The sequence below is a fragment of the Pelobates fuscus genome, chromosome 10 (genome assembly GCF_036172605.1).
Source record: "Pelobates fuscus isolate aPelFus1 chromosome 10, aPelFus1.pri, whole genome shotgun sequence".
NCBI lineage: Eukaryota > Metazoa > Chordata > Amphibia > Anura > Pelobatidae > Pelobates > Pelobates fuscus.
The window spans coordinates 146010911-146027402 of NC_086326.1; the positions used below are offsets into that span (position 1 = coordinate 146010911).

At 37.6% G+C, this 16492-nt stretch overlaps 1 pseudogene; it reads left to right on the top strand.

The window, feature by feature from the left end:
* The first annotated feature begins 643 nt into the window (after positions 1-643).
* The window catches only part of LOC134575156 (zinc finger protein 91-like), a 184514-nt pseudogene continuing 168665 nt past the window's right edge, over positions 644-16492 (top strand).

The following is a 16492-nucleotide window of genomic DNA, read 5'->3' on the forward strand; positions in this document are numbered from 1 at the left end:
TATTAAGGAGGAATCGGTCTCATGGCAAGATGGAAATCTTGTTGAAGCTTCCATTTGCACAACCAAGGGAGATGCACAAATGAACTATACAACAAAATGTGAATCTGCATCAAATGAAAAACAAATTCCTATAAACACTGATATTTATACAGGCACAGACCATACAGAGACAGAATATCCACCTGACCTTAAGGTAGAATCAGCCTCATGTGAAATCAGCACTCTCTCCAGTATCCAGGTTTATACACCCATAGGAGATAAACAGATGGACTATACATCAAATAATGAATCTGTATCAAACAAAGAAGAAATTCCTGGAAACATAGACATTTATGCACCCACAGAACATACACAGACAGAATATTCATCTACTCTTATTAAGGAGGAATCCGCATCATATGAGGATGGACATTTCACCACCTTAGACCTTCTTACCCCTACTTGTCATACTGAAATACAAAACTCTTCTGAATGTAGAAAATGCTTCACTGAAACTTCAGATATTAAACATGTAAAGATTCATACAGGAGAAGAAACATCAAATCACAATAAACACATGAAGATTCACACGGGAGATAAATCATTTTCCTGTTCAGAGTGCGGAAAAAGTTTCAGTCGCTCTTATAGTCTTAAGTCTCATCAAATGATTCACACAGGAGAGAAATCATATTCGTGTTCTGAATGTGGGAAATGTTTTAATCGAATGTCATATCTTAAGAAACATCAAAGGATTCACACAGGAGAGAAACCATTTTCATGTTCAGAATGTGGAAAACGTTTCAGAGACTCTTCCACTCGTAACAAACATCAAAGGATTCACACAGGAGAGAAACCATTTTCATGTTCAGAATGTGGAAAACGTTTCAGACACTCTTCCGCTCGTAACAAACATCAAAGGATTCACACAGGAGAGAAACCATTTTCATGTTCAGAATGTGGAAAACGTTTCAGAGACTCTTCCACTCGTAACAAACATCATAGGATTCACACCGGAGAGAAACCATATTCATGTTCTGAATGTGGGAAATGTTTTAATCGAATGTCATCTCTTGAGATACATCAAAGGACTCACACAGGAGAGAAATTATTTTCATGTTCAGAATGTGGAAAACGTTTCAGAGACTCTTCCGCTCGTAACTCACATCAAAGGATTCACACCGGAGAGAAACCATTTTCATGTTCAAAATGTGGAAAACGTTTCAGACTCTCTTCCACTCGTAACAAACATCAAAGGATTCACACAGGAGAGAAACCATTTTCATGTTCAGAATGTGGAAAATGTTTCAATAACTCTTCCAATCTTAAGACACATCTAAAGTCTCACACAGGAGAGAAATATTCATGTTCTGAATGTGGGAAATGTTGTGTTCAAATGTCCGCTCTTAAGGCACATCAAAGGATTCACACAGGAGAGAAACCATTTTCATGTTCAGAATGTGGAAAACGTTTCAGAGACTCTTCCACTCGTAACAAACATCAAAGGATTCACACAGGAGAGAAATCATTTTCATGTTCAGAATGTGGAAAACGTTTCAGAGACTCTTCCGCTCGTAACAAACATCAAAGGATTCACACCGGAGAGACACAATATTCATGTTCTGAATGTGGGAAATGTTTTGCTCACTTGATATCTCTTAAGATACATCAAAGGACTCACACAGGAGAGAAACCATTTTCATGTTCTTAATTTGGGAAATGTTTTATTAAAATGTCAAATCTTAAGGCACATCAAAGGATTCACACTGGAGAGAAACCATTTTAATGTTCAGAATGTGGAAAATGTTTCGGTGACACTTCCTGTCGTAACATACATCAAAGGACACAAAACTAATACAAAACACAAACACAATCAAAACACAAAATTAATACAAAATAGATATGTTGAAAAAGGTTATAATGCGGATCAAATAGAAAAAGACATTATAAAAATAAAAAATAGAGAACGTACAGAATTTTTAATGGATAAAGATAAAAATAAGAATAAAAATATAGGATGTAAAAATCAAACTATTGGCCATATGGAGTTTGCTTTTATTACGAAGTACAGTTCTCAGGCCAAGAAAATAGAAAAAATCCTTAAAAGGCATTGGGCCATCTTGAAAAAAGATGACATCTTAGGAGATAAGATACCAGAAAAACCTGTAGTCATATACAGAAAAGCAGACAACCTGAAGAACAAATTAGCACCTAGCCTTTTACCAAAATTGTTAAAAAGTCCAAAATTAAATTTTCTCCAGTCACAAAAGACTCCAGGCTTTCATAAATGTGGGGCATGTTCTACATGCATCCACCAAAAAAGGACTATATCTTTTATAGGATCTTATACTAACCAAACATACAATATAAAGAAATTTGTACACTGCACATCCACATATGTAATTTGTCTTTTACAATGTGGATGTGGTGCCCAGTAGGTGGGACGGACCACCAGAACTCTGCACACCCGCCTTCGAGAACACTTTAACAACATTAGGACACATAAGGTGGAACATAGTGTCCCCAATCATTGCAACTCTTGTAGTATGTTTCAATGGTCGACGTTTGTCGCCATTGGAATAGATCAGGTCACAACAAATTGGAGAGGAGGAAGTAAAATTAAAGATCTAGCTAAAAAAGAAGCTTTTTGGATCTACACATTAAAAACTCTAAATATGGGCCTCAACCAGGGGATACCAGCAAGAGACTTTTTATGTTTTTGGCTTTTCTTTGTTCTTATTGTTCATTTTACCACAGAGGGATTCAGTTTCTCCTGGGTACCACTTGTTAGTGGAGACAAGCTGTTTTTACCTTTCATTCATGTAAGTGCATTTTGTATCAATAAATTCTCTTTTTGTTACAATACTGCTCTATATATCTCTTTTCCTTTGAGGATTGGATGTTCTAATATATGCTGCTATACTACACCGCATACCCATCCTGAAGGAGACGCTGTTCTGTATATATACCCTCTGGAAGGGAGACAGGCGCAGATCTCCAGTATGATCTTGTAAGTTCTCTACCTCCGGGTTTGAACCACGCCCTTCTGTACATACTTCACCATTGTGTGATTTATTTTTTTTTTTATACATTCTAGATATCCTGGAGAATTTTGTGTTATTTTATACACAGGTTGTATTTCTTATGATATTTGCTCTGCTACCCCATTAATCTGTACTGTCACTTGTTGGTGTAGTACAGATTTTCCCCTTTGTCATACATCAAAGGATTCACACAGGAGAGAAACCGTTTTCATGTTCAGAATGTGGGAAATGTTTCAGTCAATTGACAAATCTTAAGACACATCAGAGGATTCACACAAGAGAAAAAAACTATTTCTTGTTAAGAATGTCTGAAATGTTTCATTGTTCAATGCTACACTCCAATTAATACATTATTTGGAAATAAGAACCATTGAATGCTACCCTGCACTACTGTGCCGTGTGCCCGTCCACCTTCAAATTTGCCTTTGGAAGAGAAGGGGGTAAAACAAAATACCAGGGGTGGCCAAACTTCATACCTGTTAGAGCCTCATGGTTACATTTAGAATGATTCAAGAGCCACATAGAAAGTTTAATGGATTATTCCACATAAAAATTATATTTGAAATATAATTTTTATTAATGATTTATTAATTATACAAAAAAATCGAGAATAAATTAATAAGTGAGAATAAAATCATTAAACGTGTATTTCTTTTATTGTATTTTTGCCAATCTTTCTTTTATTGAGGCATAGTGATTATTCATGTATTGCTTTTGTTCTCACTCATTAATTTTGTTTTGTTGATTTCAGTTTGTTCTATAATAGTGGAATACAATGCAGAAAAAAGGAGTCACAGCAATAGTACATATGTCACCAGGCAGCCTCATTTTTATAATCCGGTTAGGCAAGCTTGTCTATGCATTAAACAGCCCCCCAGGGTGCCCATGTGTCACATACTCTGTGTCCACACGTGTCTCATCTCCAGTGTCCTCATGTGTCTCTGTTATGGGCAAATGCAAATATTACAAGTTTAAGGATGAAATGTTGTATTTCCTAAACTGTGTACTTTGTCTTTAAGAGATATTGCAAATTGACAAGGTGTTAGAAATGGAACATGTTTTTCATAGATGTTTCTTTAAGCAATAACCTCAGTGCATATTATGTTTACACCATTTTGTCCCAGACCAAGTACAATAACAATAATGCATAAACAAGCTTCAAGGCTATGCTACGACTCTTTCAGTACGTAATATACTGTGGTAACCTTAGTAGATAAGGATGTTTAGACTTTAAGATGCCATCTTGAACCAAGTCAGGAAAATTTCCATGACGTATACACCCTTTAGTTATGGACTTGTATTTTTGACAAGTTAAGGGAGGTCCTAAAATGAATAAAGTAAAAGGTGTTACTTTTTCATATATGAACTACGGTGACCCTAAAATGAAGACACCTAAGGTATAAATAGGTGTACTTTTAAATTTTAAGGAACAGAGGAGAGACTTGGAGACGGACGCTGCTCCATCTTAAAATGACAGAGAGGCTGACATGATGACATGTTCAGAAGGGTATGTTAACCTATTAATGATATTTGCAAGCATTTAGTTTAATCTTATACACTCTGCTATAATGGATTTTATATGTCTATGTTTATATTTTTATATAATAAATATCTAAAAGACAAAACTATTGCTTCCAAGACAATCCTTATTTTATATTGTATTCTCAAATATTTGTATATGTTAAATAGAGGATATCTTACTAACTATATAAAATGGTGGCTAAGATATCTGTATGGTTAGACCTACTAAGTTCTATGCTTTAAGAAATTATATAGGTAAATAAGGGAACCAACCGCGGTTACATCTCATACCCCTAGTGTGTGCATGTTTCTTATACCTTCAATGGTCCCTATATGTCTAATTCTCCCAGTGTACAAATACATAAAACAGATAACCGCACCTTAAAACACAGTAATGTACAAAAATGAAGTCAAATATAAATCATATGTACATACTTTTTTGATAAGTCTATGAAGTCTTTAGTTGATATACATGGCATGATATCTCATAGAAAAAGGAAAAGGAGACAATAATAGTGCAGTATGTCTTTAACATAGTGAAGAAGAGTGCTATAGCAAAAACTCACTCACAATTTATAGAGCTACAATGAGCTCTGCTGTGTAGGGCGTAGACGGTACAATCCCCATCACTGGATATATTTTCAGCTACAGTGGTGGTAGACTTTATCTGTGTCTCGAATATGTGAAGACAACAATTGGAATATCCAGTAGTGCAATATGTATAACAGCCAAAGACTTCATAGACTTAACAAAAATGTCTCTACATATGATTTATATTTGACTCCATTTTTGTACATTACTGTGTTTTAAGGCGTGGTTATCTATTTTTTGTATTTGTCTTCTGTCTCTCTATTCCTACAAGGTTTTGGGGAATCCTTGTACAATTTACTGCTGCTTAAAGTATATAGTTGTAAGAAATGACAAATTAAATGTAAGAAATAGTAGAATATAAATCAAATTAGAATGTAAATCTGTCTGTTTAACCTTTGGGCCTTTAATATCAAAAGGAGATGTTACAAGTGCCATGCATATCAGGAAAAACAAGGTGGTTTAATTTCCAGGACAAAACCGTCTTTGATCTAACTGGTAATGTAGATGAGGCAGTTGGGGTTATAAATTCCAAAATCCAAGGCCTTTTGTCTAACTGTTAACAAAGCATACCTTAAAACAGGATATTGGACCAGTTTTTTCATCCGGAGTTTCGTGTTATCAATAATGTGTTTATGAGTTTTTTTCCCAACTTATATTTAGACGGCAAATAGTCGTTTACTTCCATTGTGAACCACTTACATCAAACAAGAAATAAGGAATTTATTGCTGAGCTTTTGATCCTCCCAAACCCATCGCATGCCCCCGAGATAATTTAGGTAAATGGAGGGAAAAACTTCAAAGAGAGAGGCTGTATAAATGTAGGTCCAAAATGGCTAGAGACCGGGCAGTTCTGGTAGGAACTTCAAGGAGTGACTACCAAGCAGAGGTCCAGGGGAGACTTCAATATACAGATCTCCACTCTGTTGGTAACTATATTTGACTGTGATACTTGGTTGATTCCTGTGATAGTTGTGGTGCTGTATTGTTTTTATATCATTGTGTGTTTGGTTTAACCTCACTATATTTGTTTTGTATTATACTATAGAGCAGATAGTTAATGCATTTACTGCTATATGTCTATGACTGGTCTTTGTGTTGTAGCTTGTATAGTGAACTGTTTATTATTCTGATGCAAGTGATTAATCAATATATGCATTGTGGTTGCTTTAATTGATTGATATTTGAAATATTGTATTTGTGGCAAGTGTGATTATTCAATCCTTCTGTGATACACTGTGACTTGTATGTTATCAATTGTTGATGTTTCTATGTTTAATACTATTTTATTCAACCTGAAGTATTATCGGTGAATTTATTATCTTTACACCTAATCCATTTATTTTATTACACTTGTTCGTGTGTTTTATTTGTTGCACCTTCCTCAAAGAACAGGGACCTTGTGTGGAAAGGTAAACTGTAATTTCTTACATAGTGAGCACCTAATTTTTGTGTTTTTATTATAAGATCATTCTCCCAGTGTTCCCATGTGTTTCATTCCCACTAGCACCTCCATCCATGTGTCTCATTCCCCCAGAGTGCTCATGTGTCTCATACCTACAGTGTCCCCACGAGTCTCATGGCTCCAGTGCCCTCATGTTTCTCATACCTTCCAGGGTCCCCATATGTCTCATTCCCCCCAGTGTCCCCATGTGTTTCCCTCTAGCACATTCTTCCATGTCTCTCATTCCCGCACCACCTCCATTCATGTGTCTCATACCCCCAGTGTCTCATTCTCCCAGTGTGTCCATATTTCTCATGTCAGTCTACTATGACCATTTGATATTGGTCAGTATGGCTCAATTAAGTTTTGATTTAATTTGTCGACAGACATCTGTTCCTGATCATTCTTCTCTTAACGGGATTATAGCGTTAAGGAAGCAGAGATCCCATTTGCAAGTTAATTATTAGAAACTGTTTTAATAAATAATTTTTGTTGATAACTTGACCATCACTAATATAATTCACTGCCCAAAATATTTATAAAAATATTGTACTAAATAAAAGGATGACCCCAAATTAATATAAAAACACATGTATTGAATGAATATTACAGAAAGAAAAATAACAGGTTAACAATATTACTAAGAGAAATTATGTGAAGAATGACTGCAGGATGTGTGTAGTATGGATGAATGGTGAGGTCTGACTGTCCTTGTAATAATTATATATGCTTTCCTTTCTCCCAAAAAGGCTCTCTCAGGCTCCCTGTTATATGATGTATTGTAGGGTATAAAACTGCAGTCAGCAGACACTTTCTATTGTTATTTCTATAAAAACAGTGTAGCGCTTTATACCTTTAACCCCTTAGTGACCAAGCTGTTTTCAAAATTCTTGCCGTTGGGACCAAGGCTCTTTTTACATTTCTGTGGTGTTTGTGTTTAGCTGTAATTTTCCTCTTACTCATTTACTGTACCCACACATATTGTATACTGGTTTTTCTCGACATTAAATAGTCTTTTTCTAAAGTTACCATTATTTTCATCATATCATATCATATAAATTACTATATAAAAAAAAATGATGAAACAATTAACAAATACACACTTTTTAGAACTTTGACCCCCCCCCCCCCCATCTACAACTGCCAAAAAACACCCGTGCTAAATAGTTTCTAAATTTTGTCCTGAGTTTAGAAATTACCAATGTTGGCATGTTCTTAGCTTTTTTTGGAAAGTTATAGGGCTATAAGCACAAGTAGCACTCTGCTATTTCCAAACCAATTTCTTTCAAAATTTACATTGTAACACTGATGTCTGTCAGAAATCCCCGAATAACCCTTCACATGTATATATTTTTTTTCAAAAGAAGACAACCTAAGGTATTAAAGCACAATCTTTTCATGCAGCCTTTTTACCACCAATCTATCTAAAATAAATAATAATTGGTGATTGTTTTTGAGACACAGGAATTTAAGAATATATGTACTGAGAACTTTAAGGGTTCCTGCCAAAGAACACCCCAATATGTGTTCAGCATTATCTTCCGAGTACAGGGATACCACCCATGTATAGGTTTGTCGGGTTCTCTGGGGGCTAAAAGACCTTATTTGGAGGGTGCGAGTTTGTTGAGCCTATGTTGCCTTTGAGACCATATGGTAGGCCAGGAATGTGAAATAACCCCATCACATTGCATACGTGTTTTGGTTTTTACATTTTTATATATACATATGTATATAGACACACACGTATATATACTGCTCAAAAAAATAAAGGGAACACTTAAACAACACAATGTAACTCCAAGTCAATCACACTTCTGTGAAATCAAACTGTCCACTTGGGAATCAACACTGAGTGACAATCAATTTCAAATGCTGTTGTGCAAATGTGCAAATGGGATAGACAGCAGGTGGAAATTATAGGCAATTAGCAAGACACCCCCAATAAAGGAGTGGTTCTGCAGGTGGTGACCACAGACAACTTCTCAGTTTGCTTCCTGGCTGATGTTTTGGTCACTTTTGAATGCTGGCGGTGCTTTCACTCTAGTGGTAGCATGAAACGGAGTCTACAACCCACACAAGTGGCTCAGGTAGTGCAGCTCATCCAGGATGGCACATCAATGCGAGCTTTGGCAAGAATGTTTGCTGTGTCTAATAGCGCAGTGTCCAGAGCATGGAGGCGCTACCAGGAGACAGGCCAGTACATCAGGAGACGTGGAGGAGGCCGTAGGGGGGCAACAACCCAGCAGCTGGACCGCTACCTCTGTCTTTGTGCAAGGAGGAACAGGAGGAGCACTGCTAGAGCAAAATGCAAACTGACCTCCAGCAGGCCACAAATGTGCATGTGTCTGCTCAAACGGTCAGAAACAGACTCCATGAGGGTGGTATGAGGCCCCGACGTTCACAGGTGGGGGTTGTGCTTACAGCCCAACACCGTGCAGGACGTTTGGTATTTGCAAGAGAACACCAAGATTGGCAAATTCGCCACTGGCGCCCTGTGCTCTTCACAGATGAAAGCAGGTTCACACTGAGCAAATGTGACAGATGTGACAGTCTGGAGACGCCGTGGAGAATGTTCTGCTGCCTGCAACGTCCTCCAGCATGACCGGTTTGGCAGTGGGTCAGTAATGGTATGGGGTGGCATTTCTTTGGGGGGGCTGCACAGCCCTCCATGTGCTCGCCAGAGGTAGCCTGACTGCCATTAGGTATGAGATGAGATCCTCAGACCACTTGTGAGACCATATGCTGGTGCGGTTGGCCCTGGGTTCCTCCTAATGCAATACAATGCTAGACCTCATGTGGCTAGAGTGTGTCAGCAGTTCCTGCAAGACGAAGGCATTGATCCTATGGACTGGCCCGCCCGTTCCCCAGACCTGAATTGCAATTGAGCACATCTGGGACATCATGTCTCGCTCCATCCACCAACGTCACGTTGCACCACAGACTGTCCAGGAGTTGGCAGATGCTCTAGTCCAGGAGCATCTGCCTCTCATCAGGAGCATGCACCGGCATTGTAGGGAGGTCATACAGGCACGTGGAGGCCACACACACACTACTGAGCCTCATTTTGACTTGTTTTAAGGACATTACATCAAAGTTGGATCAGCCTGTAGTGTGTTTTTCCACTTTAATTTTGAGTGTGACTCCAAATCCAGGCCTCCATGGCTTGAAAAATTTGATTTCCATTTTCTAATTTATGTGTGATTTTGTTGTCAGCACATTCAACTATGTAAAGAACAAAGTATTTCATAAGAATATTTAATTCATTCAGATCTAGGATGTTATTTTAGTGTTCCCTTTATTTTTTTGATATATATATAGCAGAAATGACCGCACTCCAAGGACTTTATAGAGATTTTCAAACAAAATTTTACTTTTATTCAATCCATTTAAAAAGTCAACGTTTCAGCTCCCACATGGAGCTTTCATCAGGACAAAACATCAGGTCATTTCTGCTATGTCTACATGATCCTTGCCAGACCAGCACCGGGCCCCACAGGATTACACCAGGAGTGCAAGACCTCGCTATTTATATAGAGATATGTGTATATGTGTAGAAAGGCCATTAGGCCTGAATTTGTGGGAGGAGTAAGTCCCCTACTTAAACTCCCAGCCCCTACTCACCTCTGCCGTTCCAGTTGATTGTCTATCCCCATAGCAACCAGCACTTCCGGTCCGAGCTTCCCGCCAAACAGCTTCAGTCTCCCACAGCAAGAGGTCCAGCGAAATCCTCCGTCTGTTCTGCGGCCCTGCCACCCGTTTTTTCCGGTCACGAGACCGGCACGCTCACGTAAGCTAGTGAGGGAAATAGCATTCAGCTATTTCCCTCCGTTCGGTCCTAAAAACGTAGGGGTAGGCTTCCTTTTTCCTTTACACATATCCGTACTCGTTCATTTATTCAGCGTTCACGCCAAAAATAGACTAACGCCCGTTATACTTACGGATCATTGGCGCATTCGTACGGCCAAAACTGCCGAACCATGTATAGGCATGACGCTGGTGTTAATCGTTATATTTCTGTATTACCTTTCAGTAATACGCACGAACCATGTACCTATTTACTTACCCGTTCGGGCATCTTAAACGATTGATGTAAATCCTATTCACCCCTCGCATACTTCCTAATTTATTATTTTTCTATTCGTACGGATCTAAACGAACGCACGTTATACTTACCTAAACAGGTCCCTAGTACGGCTAATTCTACCAATCCCATTCTAATAATTCACGCATTTCATTCACACAAATTTTATTTTAAAGCTCATACTTTCTGTTCGGTCATTTAACTGTTTACCTACCTGTCAGTATAAAGTTTTTAAAACTACCATCTTTTACTAAACTGTGTTTGCCGGTTTAATTAGGTTTAAAAACAATAAAAAAAACTCAGCCATTTTTTTTACTAGTAATCGGTTCTTTTTCCTACACCTAAGGGGTTAGTAAACTACGTTTAAATAGTAATTTATCAATTCAAATATATTTCTCATGACACCAAACTAAAAAGAGCAGAATTCTTTAATTCCACACCAACCCTGTACAAACTCTACATACAGATATTAATTATTGGGCGGCGGAGGTACGCAATGACGTGAGACGTCACACGTGCTAGAGGTGGGCGTGTCCGGAACGGAGATGAGAACGAGCGCGGAGACAAGCTAACCACGCTGCCGCGTGAATATTGTTTGGCTGGGTGTTGGGGAAAAACTTGGAGGATTGGAGAGCTAGTGTGGCAATACAGTGGCGCTTGATGTTTGAAGCGCATATTGATGGGCAGTGGTGTATCCTGGTTTTGTGCTGCCCTAGGCCCAACCCAACCTTTTCCCCCCGCCCCGCATTCTAAATACACACACACACATTCACTGACAGATACGCATACACTAGCTACCAGAAACACACACTCTCTAACATAAACACACTAACAGACACACTCACCCTCAGTAACAGACAAACACACTCACTAACAGACACTCACTAGCAGACAGACACACACACTCAGAGGCAAACACACACACTAACAGACAAACACACTCACTAACTAGCAGACACACACACTCACAGTCAGACACACACACACACAGGCAAACACACTAACAGACACACACACACACACACACTAACAGACACACACTAACACACACTAACACACACACACACACTAACACATTTTTTTTAAATTTATTTAAACACCCCCCCCTCTTCCTCCCTGGTGGTCCAGTGGCTGCTGGGTGGGCGGCATTGGCGGGCGGCTGGCGAGGGAGCACTTCCTCTGAGCTGTCTGCTCAGCTCCCTCGCGCGCCTCAGAGTGAGGCTGGGAGCCGGAATATGACGTCATATTCCGGCTCCGCCTCCCAACCTCACTCTGCGGCGCGCGAGGGAGCTGAGCAGACAGCTCAGAGGAAGTGCTCCCTCGCCAGTGCCACCCGACCGCCCAGCAGCCCGCCGGCATGTCTGTTAGCCGCAAGGCTAACAAGACATTTGCCTTGGGCATTTGGGGGCGGCTTTTTTTGCTGCCCCCTGGAAAATGCCGCCCAAGGCAAATGCCTTGTTTGCCTCGCGGCTAATACGCCCCTGTTGATGGGCGCTGACGGTTTTGACGGAGAGGAGATCTGCCGAGCGTTTACTTTTTCTACACAGGGAACAGGAGGGGTTTCCTTTCGGATAAATGAGAAAGAAATAAAAAAAAACTCAGAAATCTCCTACAAGCTATAAGTAGAACTGTGAGTACCTCTGAATATACTGCAACATATTAATACATCAACATATTTGCATATAAATATTGGCTTGAGATAAAGTCTCCATATATAGTAAGAGGAGATTGGTAATAATTGAAATTTGAAATGTTTTCTATTTTTCTTTTTCTTTTTGTTTTTTTTGTTTGACTGCTTAATTGCTGGAAAAATAGTGAAGATAAACTTCTTTTTTTCTTCCTCTCAAAGCCATATTTAACGTATATAATCAATCCAATCCAATTAAACTAATCACTCAAAAGAAAAGTGATATTGAGTAATAATAAGATAGATTATTCAATTAAAAGTTCCTACGAAGTAGTTGTTAAGAGACAAAATGGCAACTAGAAAAACTACTATGGAAAAGAAGAAAGAAACTAAATCAGTTCAACAAACAGAAAATAGGTTGTCTGTTTTTTTTTTTTTTTTAACTCCCATTAAAGGGAAACTCCAGTGCCAGGAAAACAATCCGTTTTCCTGGCACTGGAGGGTCCCTCTCCCTCCCACTCCCCGGTTACTGAAGGGGTGAAAACCCCTTCAGTGACTTACCTGAGTCAGCGGCGATGTCCCTCGCCGCTGTCTCCTCCTCCGCGACGCTCCTCCTGTCCATTGCGTCGGCTGGTGGGCGAGACTGATCTCGCCCACTGGCCGAGGAGACCTAATGCGCATGCGTGGCAATGCCGCGCATTGCGCATTACGTCTCCCCATAGGAAAGCATTTAAAAATCATTTCAATGCTTTCCTATGGGGTTTTGAGCGACGCTGGAGGTACTCACACAGCATAAGGACGTCCAGCGACGCTCTAGCACAGGTTTCCTGTGCTAGAAACCAGGAAGTGACCTCTAATGGCTGTCTAATAGACAGCCACTAGAAGTGGAGTTAACCCTGCAGGGTAATTATTGCAGTTTATGAAAAACTGCAATAATTACACTTGCATGGTTAGGAGTAGTGGGAGTTGGCACCCAGACCACTCTAATGAGCAGAAGTGGTCTGGGGGCCTGGAGTGTCCCTTTAAAGATGTGCAGGAACAGAAAATTGAATGCACGACACACCCGGCTAATACCTCCAATATTAATTTGGAAGTTCCAATTGCCCGATCTCCACTACAATCTCAAGTAACTGCTTCAACCAGTATACAAGATCAACTCAAACAATTGTTGGAGCTACAACTTAATACATTAAAACAAGCTATGCTCGTAAGTTTTAATGACATAAAACAAGATATTACAAATGTTGCAGTATCAGTGGTAGAAGTGGGGAAAAAAAACCTTGAAGTGTTTGGAACTCAAATAAAAACAAACAATGAAGACAAAAATGCAGTCTTTAACAAACAAAGCTGATAACCTTGAAAAAAAAAAATAGCAGCTTTGGAAGATAGATCAAGAAAAAGTAATATAAGAATTAGAGGGGTTCCTGAAGAAATTACGAATGACAAATTAAAAGAATATCTAAGCAACCTATTTAAAGAAGTCCTACCTGAAATTCGTACAGATGACCATCAAATAGAAAATTTCCATCGAATCCACAAACCTAATACAATTGCTTCACATCTTCCAAGAGATGTGATAGTGAGCTTTTCCTCATTATCAATGAGAGATAATCGAATGAAAGCCAGCCGCATTAAACCCCGAATAAACCTTATTTATAAAGATATAATTTTTTTGCAAGATTTATCTTATTTTACTAGGACTTGGAGAAAATCCTTTTCTACCGTGACAGACTTTCCAAGAAAAAATGACATCCGATTTCAATGGGGCCTTCCGGCATCTTTAAAGTTTATCTGGAAACAAGAAAATAAATGTTTTTTCGGATGTAAATGAAGCAAATAGCTGGTTAACCAGTATTAAAGAAGAAAGATAAAGACTGTTGCGAAAGAAGATAAAAAGCAAATCTTTTTTTTTTTTTTTCTTCTCTCTCTCTCTTTATGGTAAAGAGACTTTTTAATTTAGCCAAGTTAGACACAATTAAGTAGTAAGTTTGATTTGAAAGCTTCACTTGTAAACTTCACTTGTATAGCTTATAAGCTTACACTAATATAGAAAATAAGCAAGCACAAGAGTAATTTGCTGGGATAATAATGGATCAAAGTATTAAAGGTATACAAATAAAGGAAGGGAGGTGTGAAAAGGGAAACACACGTATAGATATTAATACAAATGTGACCTAAAATTCAGAATGATGGTTTAATGAACACTATTTGCACACAACTAAAAGGAACGAATAAACTCACACTTTAGTAATAGATAATAAGATTGAATACACTCGTAACCAAAATATGGGAAATAGTGATGAAATTTGTTAGTAATTTTGTTGAAATATGTATAGTAAATATTTTAAGAAGAAACACGTTTAAAAAACGAAAACGGGAAAAAAGGGGGGAAAAAAAGAAAAGAGAGAAAAGGATAAGGGAAAAGTGGGATATAATGTGTTTAAACTATTTTATTTTTTTTTTCTCGGGGTAAAATTTTTAAATTGTAAACAGTATCATTTCCTTCCGGACATACCTACTTAGTGTCTGGTTTAAAGACACAGTAAAGACTGATTTTATAAATGAAAATTTACAGTCTTTGTGCTAAGAAGGGAGGATTCCCTCCAATGATTTTTAATTTGTTTTTTTTGTGTTGTCATGTATATGTTTTTGCAGCAATAGGGAAAGATATTGGTGATTATGGGGTGGAGAAGGATGCAAAGATGTCTCGAGAAGTAATATGATAAAAATGCTCACACTCAATGTTCAGGGTATGAATACTATAGCAAAAAGAGCTCTACTATATAAATATTTAAGTGAAAAGCAATTAAATTTAATATTTCTACAAGAAACTCATTGGAGGCAAACAGATCAACAGAATTGGGGAGGAAAAAGATTTCCGCTTATAATTCAGGCTTCTAATAAAGATAAAAAAAAAATGTGGAGTAGCTTTAGTATTTGGAGAAAAAATCAAAGTCGAAATTATTCATCAAGTACAAGATGTTAAAGGCAGATATTTGATTATAATATGTAAAATTGATTCCATAATTTTTACATTATGTAATATATATCTTCCAAATCATTCACCAGCTTCCTATTTAAAAACCATACTAGAAAAAATAGACGAAATTAAAGTGGGAAAGTTAATATTAGCAGGGGATTTCAATGCTGTACTGGACCCACAGTTAGACAAAAAATTAATGAAAGGAAATAATTTAAATCAAATGGTGATAAAACAAGCTAAAGCATTAAAGATCAAAGATGAATACAATTTATTTGATATTTGGAGAATTTATAATCCTAATGAGAGAGACTACACGCATTTCTCTAAAGTTCATTTTTCTTATTCAAGATTAGATATGATTTGGGTAGATTCAAGTATTATCGATATGATTAAAAAAACAAACATTAACGAAATAGTTTGGACGGATCATAATGGTGTGTTGTGTGAAATAGGCTTTTGTATAATTAAAAGAGAAACATATACTTGGCGCTTGAGTGATAACCTGCTTTGTTCTGAAACAAATAAAACCTATATAGAAAATAATATAAAAAATAATTTTAAAGAAAATATTTCAGAAAATACTGATCTATCTATTTTGTGGTGTGCCTTTAACCCCTTAAGGACACATGACATGTGTGACACGTCATGATCCCCTTTTATTCCAGAAGTTTGGTCCTTAAGGGGTTAAGGCTGTAATAAGGGGCCATTTTATCAAATTACAAAGCCAACTTGATAAAAACATCACTCTGTCTTATTCATATACTGAATTAAGAAATATGACTCATATTAATAAACAATCTCCATCCCCTGAAATTTATGAGAAAATATCTGTATTGAAAGAAAATATAAAGCAAAAATTAATAGAAAGAACGATCAAAAACATGGACAGATTAAAACTTAAATATTATTCTAAAGGTAATAGAGCTGACAAAATGCTATCTCAAAAACTTAGAAAACAAAAAGGGACAGAACAAAGTGGAAAAATTAATACATAATGGAAAAACAGCAATAAATCCTAGAGAAATAGGAAAACATTTTAATGAATTCTATAGCAATTTATACAATATATCTCAAACCACCACAGATGCTGATATTAAAGAAATACTTGGAAACTATAAATAAGTTTCAACTAACAGCAATTGATAAGGAACTTTTAAATAAACCCATAACTATGGATGCGATTATGAAAGTCATAAATGAGCTAGAAAGATCAAAAACACCAGGCCCT